Below are 15,998 nucleotides of genomic sequence, written 5' to 3' on the forward strand. Positions count from 1 at the left end.
CTTACATGGTAGAATAACAAAAAACAAGGTGCAGGGGGTAGTCCGTTCATCTGGGCATGAGTCGAGACACCGGGGCATTTTTCTCTATATTAGAACTATAAGCAGAGATGCGGTGTTTGTGCATAGTGAAACAAATAACAGGGGGGAGGGAGGGAGAAGGGATATTTGTCTTTGTAGCGCAAAATAGAAGAGGTGCGATCATAGTAGCAGTAATGCACCGAATCCCATCGAACTTCGTAGTTGAGCGTGCTTTGGCAAGAGTAGTACTAGGATGGGTGATCTTTTGGGAAGTCCTCATGTTGCGCCCCTCTTTTTACGGATGTGGTGTTAAACGTTATGCGCAATAGGAGCCATAGTCCGCCGACATGAGTCGTGGCGCCAGAATATTTTGCTTAATATTATTCGTGCATTCATTTATAGTCCACCACATGATAAGAGTGCCATTACGAGCATCTTACATAGTAGAACAATGAAAAACGAGGTACGATAGGCGGTCTCTAGGTGTAAGTCGAAGTGCGCAGACATTTCGCTTGATATTAAAACTAGAAACAGAGGTGTAGTGTGCATGCACAGCGAAACAAATGGTGGGAGGTGGGAGGGAAGGAGAAGGGGTATATGTATTTGCAGCACGAAATTAAAGGGGTGTGATCATACAAACACTAATGCAACGGATCTTGTCGAACTCCGCAGTTAAGCATGCTCTGGTGAAAGCAGTATTAGGATGGGTGACCTCCTGCAAAGTTCTCGTGTTCCACCTGTCTTTTTATGGATGGGGTGTTAAATGTTACGCGTGACCGGAGCGATAGTCCACCAGTGTGAGTCCCGGCATTTGGATATTTTGCTTAATATTTTTCATGCATTCATTTATATTCCATCACGAGATAAAAATGTCATTACGATTATCTTTCATAGTAGAATAATAAAAATAGAGTTGTGGCGGACGGTCTGTTCATCTGGGCATGAGTCGAGATGCCTTGCCATTTCGCTTGATATTAGAACTAGAAACAGAGGTGCGGTGTGCGCGCACAACAAAATAAATGATGAGAGGGGAGAGGGAAGGAGAAGTGGTGTATGTATTTGTAGCGCGGAATGGAAGGGGTGCGATCATACCAGCACGAATGCATCAGATCCCATCGAACTTCGTAGTTAATCGTGTTTGGGCGAGAGTAATACTAGGATGGGTGATCTCCTAGGAAGTTCTCATATTGCACCCTTCTTTTTGCAGATTGGGCGTTAAATGTTACACGGTACTAGAGCGACAGTCGCTGGTTAATTCGCAAATGTGAGTCACGGCGCCGGAGCATTTTGGCTAATATTATTCGTGTATTCAATTATAGCCCACCACGTGATAAGATTATTATTACGAGCATCTTACATAGTAGAACAATAAAAAAGGAGGTACGGCGAGTGTTCCATTCATATAGACATGAGTCGAGGCGCTGGGGCATTTCACTCGATATTAGAAATAGAAGCAGACCTGTGTTGCGTGCACAATGAAGCAAATGACGAGAAGGGAGAGGAAATGAGAAGGGATATATGTCTTTGCAGCGCAAATTAGAAGGGGTGCAATTATACCAGCACTAGTTCACAGGATCCATCAGAACTCTGTAGTTAAGCAATCTTCGGCGAGAGTAGTTCTACGATGGTGAGGTCTTGGGAAGCACTCATGTTGCACCCATTTTTTTGCAGACGGGGCGTTAAATGTTACGCAGGACTGGAGCGACGTTCTACCTGTTCATTCGCAAACGTGAGTCACGGTGCTGGGGTATTTTACTTAATGCTTTTCGTGCATTCAATTAAAACCCATCACGTGATGAGAATGTCATTACGAGCATCTTAAATAGTAGAATAACGAAAAATGAGGTACGGCGGGCGATCCGTTCATATGGGCATGAGTCGAGGTGCCAGGGCATTTCGCTCGATATTAGAACTAGAAGCAGAGGTGAGTTGCGCGCACAGTGAAACAAATGACAAGAAGGGAGAGGGAAGGAGAAGTGGTATATGTCTTTGCGGCGCAAATTAGAAAGGGTGCGATCATACCAGCACTAGTACACCGGATCCCATCAGAACTCCTCAGTCAAGCGTGCTTGGGCGAGAGTAGTACTAGGATGGGTGACCTCTTAGGAAGTACTCGTGTTGCACCCTTCTTTTTGTAGAAGGGGCATTAAATGTTATGCGGGACCAGAGCGACGGTCCGGCGGTTCATTAACAAACATGAGTCACGGCGTCGGGACATTTTGCTTAATATTTTTTACGCATTCAATTAAAGCCCATCACGTGTTGAGAGTGTCATTGCGAGCATCTTATATAGTAGAACAATAAAAAAGGAGGTGCAACGGGTGTTTCATATAGACATGAGTAGAGGCGCTGGGGCATTTCGCTCGATATTAGAACTAAAAGCAGAGGTGAGTTGCTCGCACAGCGAAATAAATGATGGGAAGGGAGAGGGAAGGGGAAGGGGTATATGTATTTGCGACGCAAACTAAAACGATTGCGATCATACCAGCACTAGTTCACCGAATCCCATCACAACTCCGCAATCAAGCGTTCTTGGGCGAGAGTAGTACGAGGATGCATGACCTTCTGGGAAGTTCTCATGTTGCACCCTTTTTTCTATAGAAGGGGCGTTAAATGTTACTCAGGAATGGAGCGATGGTCCACCGGGGCATTTTGCTTAATATTTTTTCGTGCGTTCAATTAAAACCAATCACGTGATAAAAGTGTCATTGCGAGCACCTTACATAATATAACAACAAAAAATGAGGTGCGGTGGCCGATCTGTTCATATGGGCATGAGTCGAGGCGCTGGGGTATTTTGCTTAATATTAGAACTAGAAGAAGAGGTGAGGTGCGCGAACAGCGAATCAAATGATGGGAGGGGAGAGGGAAGAAGAAGGGGCATATGTATTTGTGGCGCAAACAAGAAAGAGTGCGATCATACCAGCACTAGTTCACCGGATCCCATCATAACTCTGCAGTTATGCATGCTTGGGCGATAGTAGTACTAGGATGGATTACCTCTTGGGAAGCTCTTGACTCTCGTGTTGCATCCTTCTTTTTCAGACTGGGCGTTAAACGTTACACAGGACTGGAGCGACAGTCCATCAGTTCATTCGTAAACGTGAGTCACAACGCTGGGGCATTTTGTTTAATTTTTTTCGCGCATTCTATTAAAGCCCATCATGTGATAAGAGTGTCTGCGAGCATATTACATAGTAAAACAACAAAAAACAATGTGCGGCGCTATCCGTTCATATGGGCATAAGTCGAGGCGCCGGGCTATTTCACTTGATATTAGAATTAGATGCAGAGGTGAGGTGCGCACACGGGGAAACAACTGACTGGAGGGGAGAGGGAAGGAGAAGGGCTATATGTACTTGCGACGCAAACTAGAACGGGTGCAATTATACCAGCACTAGTTCACCGGATCCCATATGAACTCCATAGTTAAGCGTGCTTGGGCGAGAGTAGTACTAGGATGGGTGATCTCTTGGGAAGTTCTCGCGTTACACCCTTTTTTTTGCAGACGAGGCGTTAAACATTCAACTGCATCGGAGCGATGGTTTGTCAATTCATTTGCAAACGTAAGTCACGGCCCCGGAGAATTTTTCTTAATATTATTTCAGCATTCAATTAAAGCCCATCAAGTGATGAAAGTGTCATTGCGAGCATATTAAAAAGTAGAACAACAAAAAACGAGAGGGGGCGGGCGATCCATTCATATGGTCATAAGTCGAGATGGGTCGTTTCATGTTACGCGCGACTGAAACTATGGTCCGCTGGTTTATTCGTAAATGTGAGTCACGGCGCCGGGGCATTTTACTTGATATTAGAACGAGAAGTAGAGGTGCAGTGTGCACGCACAAGGAAACAAATGACGGGATGGGGGAGGGAAGGAGAAGGAGACTATGTATTTGCAGCGCGGAAAAAAAGATGTGCGATCATACCATCACTAATACACCGGATCCCATCAGAACCCTGCAGTTAAATGTGCTTAGGCGAGAGTAGTACTAGGATGGGTGACTTTCTGGGAAGTCCTCGGGTTGCACCCATGTTTTTGCAAATGGATCGTTTAACGTTACGGGCGACTGGAACTATGTTATGTTGGTTTATTCGTAAATGTGAGTCATGGCACTGGGGTATTTTACTTAATATTAGAAGGAGAATGAGAGGTGCAGTGTGCACGAACAAGAAAACAAATGACGGGAGGGGGGAGGGAAGGAGAAGGAGTGTATGTATTTGCAGCACGGATTAAAAAATGTGAGATCATACCATCACTAATTCACTGGATCCTATCAGAACCCCGCAGTTAAGTATGCTTGGGCGAGAGTAATACTAGGATTGGTGACCTCCTTGGAAGTCCTCGTGTTGCACCCATATTTTTTTAAATGGGTCGTTCAAAGTTACGGGCGACTGGAACTATGATCCGTTGGTTTATTCACAAATGTGAGTCACGACACTGGGGCATTTTACTTAATATTAGAAGGAGAATGAGAGTTGCAGTGTGCACGAACAACAAAATAAATGACAGGAGGGGGGAGGGAAGGAGAAGGAGTGTATGTATTTGCAGCCGGAATGAAATAGGTGCGATCATACCAGCACTAATACTCCGGATCCCCATCAGAACTCCGCAGTTAAGTGTGTTTGGGTGAGAGTAGTACTAGGACGAGTGACCTCCTTGGAAGTCCTTGTGTTGCACCCTTTTTTTTGCAGATGGGTCCTTCTACGTTACGCGCGATTTGAACTATGGTCTGCTGGTTTATTCGCAAATGTGAATCACAGTGTCTGAGCATTTTACTTGATAATTGAACGAGAAAGAGAGGTGCAGTGTGCACGCACAAGGAAACAAATGAAGGGAGGGGGAGGGAAGGAGAAGGAGTGTATGTATTTGCAATGCGAAATGAAAGATGTGCGATTATTGCAGCACTAATGCACCAGATCCTATCAGAACTTCGCAGTTAAGTATGTTTGGGCGAGAGTAGTACTAGGATGGGTGACCTCTTGGGAAGTCCTCATGTTGCAACTATTTTTTTACAGATGGGTTGTTCGACGTTACGCGCGACATGAACTATAGTCCGCTGGTTTATTCGTAAATTTGAGTCACGGCACTAGGGCATTTTACTTGATATTAGAACGAGAAGGAGAGCTGCAATGTGCATGCACACTAAATGATGGGAGGGGGGAGGGAAGGAGAAGGAGTGTATATATTTACAGCGCGGAATGAAACAGGTGCGATCATTGTAGCAGTAATGCACCGGATCCTATCAGAACTCCGCAGTTAAATGTGCTTTGTTGAGAGTAGTACTAGGATGGTTGGCCTCTTGGGAAGTCCTCGTGTTGTACCCATTTTTTGGCAAATGGGTCGTTCTACGTTACGAGCGACTGGAAGTATGGTCCGCTGGTTTATTCGCAAATGTGAGTCACGACGCCGGGACATTTTACTTGATAATAGAACGAGAAGGAGAGGTGCATTGTGCATGCTCAAGGAAACAAATGATGGGAGGGGGGAGGGAAGGAGAAGGAGTGTGTGCATTTGCAACGCAGAAGCAAATAAGTGTGATCATACCAGCACTAATGCATCGGATCCCTTCACAACTCCGCAGTTAAGTGTGCTTGGACGAGAGTAGTACTAGGATGGGTGACCTCCTGGGAAGTCTTCGTGTTGTACCCATTTTTTTCAGATGGATCGTTTGACGTTACGCGCGAGTAAAACTATTATCCGCTGGTTTATTTCCAAATGTGAGTCACGTCGCCGGAGAATTTTACTTGATATTAGAACGAGAATGAGAGATGCAATGTGCACGCACAAGGAAACAAGTGATGGAAGGGGAGAGGGAAGGAGAAGGCGTGTATGTATTTGCAGTGCAGAATGAAACAGGTGCGATCATACCAGCACTAATGCACCGGATTCTATCAAAACTCTACAGTTAAGTATTCTTTGGCGAGAGTAGTACTAGGATGGGTGACCTCCTTGGAAGTCCTAGTGTTGCACCTATTTTTTTCTCATACGGGTCGTTCGACGTTACGCGCGACTAGAACTATGGTCTGCTGGTTTATACGCAAATGTGAGTCACGGCGCTGGGACATTTTAATTGATATTAAAACGAGAATGAGAGGTGCAATGTGCACGCACAAGGAAACAAATGACGGGAGAGGGGAGGGAAGGAGAAGGAGTGTATGTATTTGCAGCAGGGAAGCAAAAAGGTTTGATCATACCAGCACCAATGCATCGGATCCCATTAGAACTCGAAGTTAAGTGTGCTTGGGCGAGAGTAGTACTAAGATGGGTGACCTCCTGGGAAGTCCTCGTGTTGAACCCATTTTTATGCAGATGGATCGTTCGACGTTATGCGCGACTTGAACTATGGTCCACTAGTTTATATGCAAATATTAGTCACGACGTAGGGACATTTTAATTGATATTAAAACAAGAATGAGAGGTCCAGTGTGCACGCATAAGGAAACAAATGACGGGAGGGGGGAGGGAAGGAGAAGGAGTGCTTGTATTTGCAGCGCGGAATGAAACAGGTGCGATCATACAAGCACTAATACAACGGATCCCATCAGAACTCTGCAGTTAAGTTTTATTGGGCGAGGGTAGTACTAGGATGCGTGACCTCTTGGGAAGTCCTCGTGTTGCACCTATTTTTTTGCAGATGGGACCTTTGACGTTACGCACAACTGGAACTATGGTCCGCTGGTTTATTCGCAAATGTGAGTCACAGCACTGGGGCGTTATACTTGATATTAGAACGAGAAGGAGAGGTGCAATGTGCACGCACAAGGAAACAAATGACGGGAGGGGGTAGGGAAGGAGAAGGAGTGCTTGTATTTGCAGCGCGGAATGAAACAGGTGCGATCATACAAGCACTAATACAACGGATCCCATCAGAACTCTGCAGTTAAGTTTTATTGGGCGAGGGTAGTACTAGGATGCGTGACCTCTTGGGAAGTCCTCGTGTTGCACCTATTTTTTTGCAGATGGGACCTTCGACGTTACGCACAACTGGAACGATGGTCCGCTGGTTTATTCGCAAATGTGAGTCACAGCACTAGGGCATTATACTTGATATTAGAATGAGAAGGAGAGGTGCAATGTGCACGCACAAGGAAACAAATGACGGGAGGGGGTAGGGAAGGAGCAAGAGTATATGTATTTGCAATGCAAAACAAAACAGGTGTGATCATATAAGCTCTAATGCACCGGATCCCATCACAACTCCGCAGTTAAGTGTGCATTGGCGAGAGTAGTACTAGGATGGGTGACCTCCTGGGAAGTCCTCGTGTTGCACCTATTTTTTCGCAGATGGGTCGCTCGATGTTACGCGCTACTTGAACTATAGTCCGCTGGTTTATTCACAAATGTGAGTCACAGAGGCAAGTCATTTTACTTGAGATTAGAACGAGAAGGAGAGGTGCAGTGTACACACACAAGGAAACAAATGACGGGAGGGGGGAGGGAAGGAGAAGGAGTGTATGTATTTGCAGCGCAGAATGAAACAGGTGCCATGATGCCATCACTAATTAACCGGATCCCATCTGAACTCCGCAGTTAAATGTGCTTGGGGGAGTGTAGTACTAGGAGTGGTGACCTCCTGGGAAGTCCTTATGTTGCACCTATTTTTTTAAGAGTGGGTGTTCGACCTTATGCAAACTCTAACTATGGTCCGCTGGTTTATTCGCATATGTGAGTCATGGCACTGAGACATTTTATTTGATATTAGAACGAAAAACAGAGGTGCAGTGTGCACGCACAAGGACACAAATTACGGGAGGGGTGAGGAAAGGAGAAGAAGTATATATATTTGCAGCACGTAATGAAACAGGTGCGATCATACCAGAACTAAATCACCGGATCTCATCAGAACTCCGTAGTTAAGTTTGCTTGGGGGAGAGTAGTACTTTGATGGGTGACCTCTTGGGAAGTCCTCATGTTGCACCAATTTTTTTACAGATGGGTTGTTCGACGTTATGCGCGACTAGAACTATTGTCCGCTAGTTTATTCGCAAATGCAAGTCACGGCGCCAGAGCATTTTACTTGATATTAGAACGAGAAGGAGAGGTGCAGTGTGCACGCACAAGGAAACAAATGACGGGAGGGGGGAGGGGAGGAGAAGGAGTGTATGTATTTGCAGTGCAGAATGAAATAGGTGCGATCATACCAGCACCAATGCACAGGATCCAATCAGAACTCTGCATTTAAGTGTGCTTGGGCGAGAGTAGTACTAGGATGGGTGACCTCCTCGAAAGTACTCGTGTTGCACCCTTTTTTTTACAGATGGGTGGCTCGATATTACGCGCGACTGGAACTTTAGTCCACTAGTTTATTCACAAATGTGAGTCACGGCGCCGGGGTATTTTACTTGATATTAGAAGGAGAATGAGAGGTGCATTGTGCATGCACAACGAAACAAATGACAGGATGGTGGAAGGAAGGAGAAGGAGTGTATGTATTTGCAGCGTAGAATGAAACAGGTCCATCATACTAGGACTAATTCACTGGATCCACCATATCTCCGCAGTTAAGTATGCTTGGGCAAGAGTAGTACTAGGATCAGTGACCTCCTGGGAAGTCCTCGTGTTGCACACATTTTTTTGCAGATGGGTCGTTCGATGTTACGCTTGACTGGAACTATGGTCCACTGGTTTATTCACAAATAAGAGTAGCAGCGCTGAGACATTTTTCTTGATATAAGAACGAGAATGAGAGGTGCAGTGTGCAAGCACAAGGAAACAAATGACGGGAGGGAGGAGGAATGAGAAGGAGTGTATGTATCTGCAGCACAGAATGAAACATGTGCGATCATACTAGCTCTAATGGACTGGATCCCATCAGAACTTCGCAATTAAGTTTGTTTGGGCAAGAGTAGTACTAGGATGGGTGACCTCCTCGGAAGTACTCGTATTGCACCCATTTTTTTGCAGATGGATCACTCGATGTTACACACGACTTAAACTATGTTTCTCTGGTTTATTCGCAAATGTGAGTCACAGCGGCAAGTCATTTTACTTGATATTAGAACGAGAAGGAGAGGTGCAGTGTGGACACACAAGGAAACAAATGGCAAGAGGAGGGAGGGAAGGAGAAGGAGTGTATGTATTTGCATCGCAGAATGAAATAGGTGCCATTATACCATCACTAATTAACCGGATCTCATCAGAACTCTGCAGTTAAATGTGCTTGGGCAAGTGTAGTACTAGGAGTGGTGACCTCTGAGAAATCCTCGTGTTGCACCTATTTTTTTCAGATGGGGCATTCGAGGTTACGCACGACTAGAACTATGTTCCAGTAGTTTATTCGTAAATGTGAGTTAAGGTGCCAGGGTATTTTACTTGATATTAGAATGAGAAGCAGAGGTCCAGTGTGCACGCACAAGAAAAGAAATGACGGGAGGTGGGAGGGAAGGAGAAGGAGTGTATGTATTTGCAATGCGGAATGAAATAGGTGCGATCATACCAACACTAATGCACTGGATCCCATCAGAACTTCGTAGTTAAGTGTGCTTGGGCGAGAGTAGTACTAGGATGGGTGACCTCTTGGGAAGTTCTCGTGTTGCATCCAGTTTTTTACAGATGGGTCGTTCGACGTTGCACGCAACTGGAACTATGATCCGCTGGTTTATTCGCAAATGTGTGTCACGGCGCCAGGGCATTTTACTTTATATTAGAACGAGAAGGAGAGGTGCAGTGTACACGCACAAGGAAACAAATGACAAGAGGGGGAGGGAAGGAGACGGAGTGTATGTATTTGCAGCGCGAATTGAAACAAGTGCGATCATACCAGCACTAATGCACTAGATCCCATCAAAACTCTGCAGTTAAGTGTACATGGGCGAGAGTAGTACTATGATAGGTGAACTTTTGGCAAATACTCATGTTGCACACATTTTTTTTGTAGATGGTTCATTCGAAGTTGCGCATGACTAGAATTATGTTCTGCTGGTTTACTCGCATATGTGGGTCACGGCACCGTGGCATTTTACTTGATATTAGAACGAGAATGAGAGGTGCAGTGTGCACGCAAAAGGAAACAAATGATGGGAGGTGGGACGGAAGGAGGAGTGTATGTATTTGCAGCATGGAATGAAATATGTGCGATCATACTAGCACCTATGCACCGGATCCCATCAGAACTCTGCTGTTAAGTGTGCTTGGGCGAGAGTAGTACTAGGATGGGTGACCTCCTGGGAAGTCCTCGTGTTGCACCCCTTTTTTCGCAGATGGGTCGTTCGACGCTACGCACGACTTAAACTATAGTCCGTTGGTTTATTCGCAAATGTGAGTCACGGCGCCGGGACATTTTACTTGATATTAGAACGAGAAGGAGAGGTGCAGCATGCACGCACAAAGAAACAAATGATGGGAGGGGGTTAGGATGAGTGACCTCTTGGGAAGTACTCGTGTTGCACCCATTTTTTTGCAGATGGGTCGTTCGACGTTACGCGCAACTTGAACTATAGTCTGCTGGTTTATTAACAAATGTGAGTCACGATACCGGAGCATTTTACTTGATATTAGAACGAGAAGGATAGGTGCAGTATGTACGCACAAGGAAACAAATGATGGGAGCGGCGAGGGAAAGAGAAGCAGTGTATGTATTTGCTACGTGGAATGAAACAGGTGTGATCATGCCAGCACTAATGCACCGGATCCCATTAGAACACCATAGTTAAATGTTCTTGGGAGAGAGTAGTACTAGGATGGGTGACTTCCTTGGAAGTCCTCTTGTTGCACCCGTCTTTTTTTTAATATTTTTCGTGCATCCATATATAGTCCACCACGTGATAAGAGTGTCATTACGAGCATCGTAAATAATAGAGCAAGCAAAACAGAGGTGCAGCGTGCGGTCCGTTCATTTGGGCGTGAGTCGAGGCAACGGGGCATTTTGCTTGATATTACAACTAGAAATAGATGTGCAGTGTCCACACAGCGTGAAACAAATCTCGCCCAAGCAAACTTCACTACAGAGTTCTGATGGGATCCGGTGCATTAGTGCTGGTATGATCGCACCTGTTTAATTTTGCGCTGCAAATACATAAACTCATTCCCCTTTCTTCCCCCTCCCGTCATTTGTTTCCTTGTGCGTGCGCACTGCACCTCCCGTTCTCGTTCATATATCAAGAAAATGCTACAGCACCGTGACTCACATTTGCGAATAAACCTGAGGACCATAATTCAAGTCGCGCGTAACGTTGAAAGAATCATCTGCAAAAAAATGGGTGCAACACGAGGACTTCACAAGAAAATGGGTGAAATATAAGGACTTTGCAGGAGGTAACCCATGCTAGTACTACTCTCGCCCAAGCACCCTTACCTACGGAGTTCTGATAGAATCTGATGCATTAGTGCTAGTATGACCGCACCTGTTTAATTTCATGCTGAAAATACATACACTCCTTCTTCCCTCCCCCCTTCCCATCATTTGTTTCCTTGTGCGTTCACACTGCACCTCTCCTTCTCGTTCTAATATCGATTAAAATACCCCTGATTCTTGACCCTCATTTGCGTATAAACCAGCGGACCATAGTTCCAGTCGCGCGTATTGTCGAACGACCCGTCTGAAAAAAAATTGGTGCAACACAAGGACTTCCCAGGAGGTCACCCATCCGAGTACTACTCTCGCCCAAGCACACTTAACTGCGGAGTTCTGATGGGATCCAGGGCAATAGTGCTGGTATGATCGCACCCGTTTAATTTCGTGCTGCAAATAGATAAACTCCTTCTCCTTTCTTCCACCTCCCGTCATTTGTTTCCTTGTGCGTGCGCACTGCACGTCCCGTGTTCATCCTAATATCAGGTAAAATACTACGGTGCCGTGACTCACATTTACGAATAAACTTGAGGACCATAATTCAAGTCGCGCATAATGTCGAAAGAATCATCTGCAAAAAAATGGGTGCAACACGAGGACTTCACAAGAAAATGAGTGAAATATAAGGACTTCGCAGGAGGTAACCCATGCTAGTACTACTCTCGCCGAAGCACCCTTACCTACGGAGTTCTGATAGAATCCGCTGCATTAGTGCTGGTATGATCGCACTTGTTTCATTTCGTGCTGAAAATACATACACTCCTTCTTTCCTCCCCCTCCCATCAATTGTTTCCTTGTGCGTTCACACTGCACCTCTCCTTCTCGTTCTAATATCAATTAAAATGCCCCTACTTCTTGACTCACATTTGTGTATAAAACAGCGGAACCCAGTTCCCGTCGCGCGTAACGTCGAACGACCCGTCTAAAAAAAAAATTGGTGCGACACGAGGACTTCCCAGGAGGTCACCCATCCGAGTACTACTCTCGCCCAAGCGCACTTCACTGCGAAGTTCTGATGGGATCCGGTGCATTAGTCCTGGTATGATCGCACCCATTTTATTCTGCGCTGCAAAAACATAAACTCCTTCTCCTTTCTTCCCCCTCCCGTCATTTGTTTCCTTGTGCGTGCGCACTGCACCTCCCGTGCTCGTTCTAATATCAAGTAAAATGCTACGGTGTCGTGACTCATATTTGCGAATAAACCTGAGGACCATAATTCAAGTCGCGAGTATCGTCGAAAGAATCATCTGCAAAAAAATGGGTGCAACACGAGGACTTCCTAAGAAAATGGGTGAAATATAAGGACTTCGCAGGAGGTCACCCATCCTAGAGCTACTCTCGCCCAAGAACCCTTAACTTGCGGAGTTCTAATAGAATCCGTTGCATTGGTGCTGGTATGATTGCTCATGTTTCATTCTGCGCTGCAAATACATACACTTTTTTTTCCCTCCATCCCCCCTCCCGTCATTTGTATCCTTTTGCGTGCACTCTGCATCTCTCCTTCTCGTTCTAATATCGATTAAAATGCCCCTCCTTCTTGACTCACATTTGCGTATAAATCAGTGGACCCTAGTTCCAGTCGTGCGTAACGTCGAACGACCCGTCTGAAAAAAAAATTAGTGCGACATGTGGACTTCCTAGGATGTCACCCATCCGAGTACTACTCTCGCCCAAGCACACTTACCTGCGGAGTTCTGATGGGATCCGGTGCATTAGTGCTGGTATGATCACACCTGTTTAATTTTGCACTGCAAATACATAAACTCCTTATCCTTTCTTCCCCCTCCCGTCATTTAGATCCAGTCGCGCGTAACCTCGAACGACCCGTCTGAAAAAAAATTGGTTGGACACGAGAACTTCCCAGGAGGTTACCCATCCGAGTACTACTCTCGCCCAAGCGCACTTAACTGCGAAGTTCTGATGGGATCTGGTTCATTAGTGCTGGTATGATCGCACCCTTTTAATTTTGCGCTGCAAAAACATAAACTCCTTCTCCTTTCTTCACCCTCCCGTCATTTGTTTCCTTGTGCGTGCGCACTGCACCTCCCGTGCTTGTTCTAATATCAAGTAAAATGCTACGGTGTCGTGACTCACATTTGCGAATAAACCTGAGGACCATAATTCAAGTCGCGCGTATCGTCGAAAGAATCATCTGCAAAAAAATGGGTGCAACACGAGAACTTCCTAAGAAAATGGGTGAAATATAAGGACTTCGCAGGAGGTCACCCAACCCAGTGCTACACTCGCCCAAGCACCCTTAACTTGCGGAGTTCTGATAGAATCCGTTGCATTGGTGCTGGTATCATTGCTCATGTTTCATTCTACGCTGCAAATACATACACTTTTTCTCCCTCCATCCCCCCTCCCGTCATTTGTTTCCTTGTGCGTGCACTCTACATCTCTCCTTCTCGTTCTAATATTGATTAAAATGCCCCTGCTTCTTGACTCACATTTGCGTATAAACCAGGGGACCCTAGTTCCAGTCGCGCGTAACGTCGAACGACCCGTCTGAAAAAAAAAATTAGTGCGACACAAGGACTTCCAGGAGGTCACCCATCCGAGTACTACTCTCGCCCAAGCACACTTAACTGCAGAGTTCTGATGGGATCCGGTGCATTAGTGCTGGTATGATCGCACCTGTTTAATTTCGCGCTGCAAATACATAAACTCCTTCTCCTTTCTTCCCCCTCCCGTCATTTGTTTCCATGTGCGTGCGCACTGCACCTCTCGTTCTCGTTCAAATATCAAGTAAAATACCACGGCGCCGTGACTCACATTTGCAAATAAATCTGCGGACCATAATTAAAGTCGCGCGTAACGTCGAACGGCACATCTGGAAAAAAAAATGGGTGCAACACGAGAACTTCCCAGGAGGTAACCCATCATTGTACTACTTTCGCCAAAGCACAGTTAACTGCGGAGTTCTGATGGGATCCGGTGCATTTGTGCTGGTGTGACCGCACCTGTTTAATTTTGTGCTGAAAAAACATACACTCCTTCTTCCCTCCCCCCCTCCCATCATTTGTTTCCTTGTGCGTTCACACTGCACCTCTCATTCTCGTTCTAATATCGATTAAAATGCCCCTGATTCTTGACTCACATTTGTGTATAAACCAGCGGACCATAGTTCCAGTCGCGCGTAACGTCGAACGACCCATCTGAAAAAATATTATTGCGATACGAGGACTTCCCAAGAGGTCACCCATCTGAGTACTACTCTCGCCCAAGCACACTTAACTGCAGAGTTCTAATGGGATCCAGTGCATTAGTGCTGGTATGATGCCACTTGTTTAATTTTGCGCTTCAAATACATACACTCCTTCTCTTTTCTTCCTCCTCCTGTCATTTGTTTCCTTGTGCGTGCGCACTACACCTCCCCTACTCGTTCTAATATCAAGTAAAATGCCACGGTGCCATGACTCACATTTGCGAATAAACCTGCGGACCATAAATCAAGTCGCGCGTAACGTCGAAAGAATCATCTGCAAAAAGATGGGTGCAACACGAGGACCTCCCAAGAAAATGGGTGAAATATAAGGACTTCGCAGGAGGTCACCCATCCGAGTACTTTTCTCGCTCAAGCACCCTTAACTGCGGAGTTCTGATAGAATCCATTGCATTAGTGCTGGTATGATCCCTCATGTTTCATTCTGCACTGTAAATACATACACTCTTTCTCCTTCCATCCCCCCTCCCGTCTTTTATTTCCTTGTGCGTGCACTATGCATCTCTCTTTCTCGTTCTAATATCAAGTAATATTCCCCGGCACCGTGACTCACCTTTGCAAATGAACCAGCAGTTTATAATTCCATTCACAAGTGACGTCGAACAACCCATCCGAAAAAAAATTGGTGCAACACGAGGGCTTCCCAAGTGGTCACCCATCCGAGTACTACTCCCGCCCAAGCACACATAACTGCGGAGTTCTGATGGGATCCGGATATTTAGTGCTGGTATGATCGCACCTGTTTAATATCACGCTGCAAATACATACACTCCTTCTCCTTTCTTCCCCTTCCTGTCATTTGTTTCCTTGTTCGTTCACACTTCAACTCTCATTCTCGTTCTAATATCGATTAAAATGCCCCTGCTTCTTGACTCACATTTGCGTATAAACCAGCGGACCCTAATTCCAGACGTGCGTAACGTCGAACGACCGGTCTGAAAAAAAATTGGTGCGACACAAGGACTTCCAGGAGGTCACCCATCCGAGTACTACTCTCGCCCAAGCACACTTAACTGCGGAGTTCTGATGGGATCCGGTGCATTAGTGCTGGTATGATCGCACCTGTTTAATTTCGCCTGCAAATACATAAACTCCTTCTCCTTTCTTCCCCCTCCCGTCATTTGCTTCCTTGTGCGTGCGCACTGCACCTCTCATTCTCGTTCAAATATCAAGCAAAATGCCACGGCGCCGTGACTCACATTTGCAAATAAATCTGCGGACCATAATTAAAGTCGCGCGTAACGTCGAACGGCACATCTGAAAAAAAGAAAATGGGTGCAACACGAGAACTTCCCAGGAGGTAACCCATCATTGTACTACTTTCGCCAAAGCATACTTACCTGCGGAATTCTGATGGGATCCGGTGCATTTGTGCTGGTGTGACCGCACCTGTTTAATTTCATGCTGAAAATACATACACTCCTTCCTCCCTCCCGCCCTCCCATCATTTTTTTCCTTGT

The 15,998-nt window shown here is 45.7% G+C and overlaps 1 non-coding gene and 24 pseudogenes across 1 annotated transcript; 15 read left to right on the forward strand and 10 right to left on the reverse strand.

The window, feature by feature from the left end:
• The first annotated feature begins 1,096 nt into the window (after positions 1 to 1,096).
• LOC148242944 (5S ribosomal RNA) lies at positions 1,097 to 1,214 on the forward strand (annotated as a pseudogene).
• Positions 1,215 to 2,026: 812 nt separating this feature from the next.
• On the forward strand, positions 2,027 to 2,145 carry LOC148242945 (5S ribosomal RNA; annotated as a pseudogene).
• A 1,251-nt stretch (positions 2,146 to 3,396) lies between these two features.
• Positions 3,397 to 3,515, forward strand: LOC148242946 (5S ribosomal RNA; annotated as a pseudogene).
• A 418-nt stretch (positions 3,516 to 3,933) lies between these two features.
• LOC148242947 (5S ribosomal RNA) lies at positions 3,934 to 4,052 on the forward strand (annotated as a pseudogene).
• A 530-nt stretch (positions 4,053 to 4,582) lies between these two features.
• Positions 4,583 to 4,702, forward strand: LOC148242948 (5S ribosomal RNA; annotated as a pseudogene).
• An 850-nt stretch (positions 4,703 to 5,552) lies between these two features.
• On the forward strand, positions 5,553 to 5,671 carry LOC148242949 (5S ribosomal RNA; annotated as a pseudogene).
• Positions 5,672 to 6,202: 531 nt separating this feature from the next.
• LOC148242950 (5S ribosomal RNA) lies at positions 6,203 to 6,320 on the forward strand (annotated as a pseudogene).
• Positions 6,321 to 6,526: 206 nt separating this feature from the next.
• On the forward strand, positions 6,527 to 6,645 carry LOC148242951 (5S ribosomal RNA; annotated as a pseudogene).
• A 206-nt stretch (positions 6,646 to 6,851) lies between these two features.
• On the forward strand, positions 6,852 to 6,970 carry LOC148242952 (5S ribosomal RNA; annotated as a pseudogene).
• Positions 6,971 to 7,176: 206 nt separating this feature from the next.
• Positions 7,177 to 7,295, forward strand: LOC148242953 (5S ribosomal RNA; annotated as a pseudogene).
• A 529-nt stretch (positions 7,296 to 7,824) lies between these two features.
• Positions 7,825 to 7,943, forward strand: LOC148242954 (5S ribosomal RNA; annotated as a pseudogene).
• Positions 7,944 to 8,149: 206 nt separating this feature from the next.
• On the forward strand, positions 8,150 to 8,268 carry LOC148242955 (5S ribosomal RNA; annotated as a pseudogene).
• Positions 8,269 to 9,444: 1,176 nt separating this feature from the next.
• Positions 9,445 to 9,563, forward strand: LOC148242956 (5S ribosomal RNA; annotated as a pseudogene).
• A 528-nt stretch (positions 9,564 to 10,091) lies between these two features.
• On the forward strand, positions 10,092 to 10,210 carry LOC148242957 (5S ribosomal RNA; annotated as a pseudogene).
• Positions 10,211 to 10,619: 409 nt separating this feature from the next.
• LOC148242958 (5S ribosomal RNA) lies at positions 10,620 to 10,738 on the forward strand (annotated as a pseudogene).
• Positions 10,739 to 11,570: 832 nt separating this feature from the next.
• Positions 11,571 to 11,689, reverse strand: LOC148242959 (5S ribosomal RNA; annotated as a pseudogene).
• Positions 11,690 to 12,246: 557 nt separating this feature from the next.
• LOC148242960 (5S ribosomal RNA) lies at positions 12,247 to 12,365 on the reverse strand (annotated as a pseudogene).
• Positions 12,366 to 12,928: 563 nt separating this feature from the next.
• On the reverse strand, positions 12,929 to 13,047 carry LOC148242961 (5S ribosomal RNA; annotated as a pseudogene).
• Positions 13,048 to 13,152: 105 nt separating this feature from the next.
• Positions 13,153 to 13,270, reverse strand: LOC148242962 (5S ribosomal RNA; annotated as a pseudogene).
• A 563-nt stretch (positions 13,271 to 13,833) lies between these two features.
• On the reverse strand, positions 13,834 to 13,951 carry LOC148242963 (5S ribosomal RNA; annotated as a pseudogene).
• A 207-nt stretch (positions 13,952 to 14,158) lies between these two features.
• On the reverse strand, positions 14,159 to 14,277 carry LOC148242964 (5S ribosomal RNA; annotated as a pseudogene).
• Positions 14,278 to 14,481: 204 nt separating this feature from the next.
• LOC148242965 (5S ribosomal RNA) lies at positions 14,482 to 14,599 on the reverse strand (annotated as a pseudogene).
• A 561-nt stretch (positions 14,600 to 15,160) lies between these two features.
• On the reverse strand, positions 15,161 to 15,279 carry LOC148242966 (5S ribosomal RNA; annotated as a pseudogene).
• A 205-nt stretch (positions 15,280 to 15,484) lies between these two features.
• LOC148242967 (5S ribosomal RNA) lies at positions 15,485 to 15,602 on the reverse strand. Its single transcript, XR_015814995.1, has one exon. It is a non-coding gene; the product is annotated as a 5S ribosomal RNA (ribosomal RNA).
• A 208-nt stretch (positions 15,603 to 15,810) lies between these two features.
• On the reverse strand, positions 15,811 to 15,929 carry LOC148242968 (5S ribosomal RNA; annotated as a pseudogene).
• Positions 15,930 to 15,998: the final 69 nt, after the last annotated feature.

This window comes from Carica papaya, chromosome 8 (genome assembly GCF_054855325.1).
Source record: "Carica papaya isolate Zhongbai chromosome 8, ASM5485532v1, whole genome shotgun sequence".
NCBI classification, from domain to species: Eukaryota; Viridiplantae; Streptophyta; class Magnoliopsida; order Brassicales; family Caricaceae; genus Carica; species Carica papaya.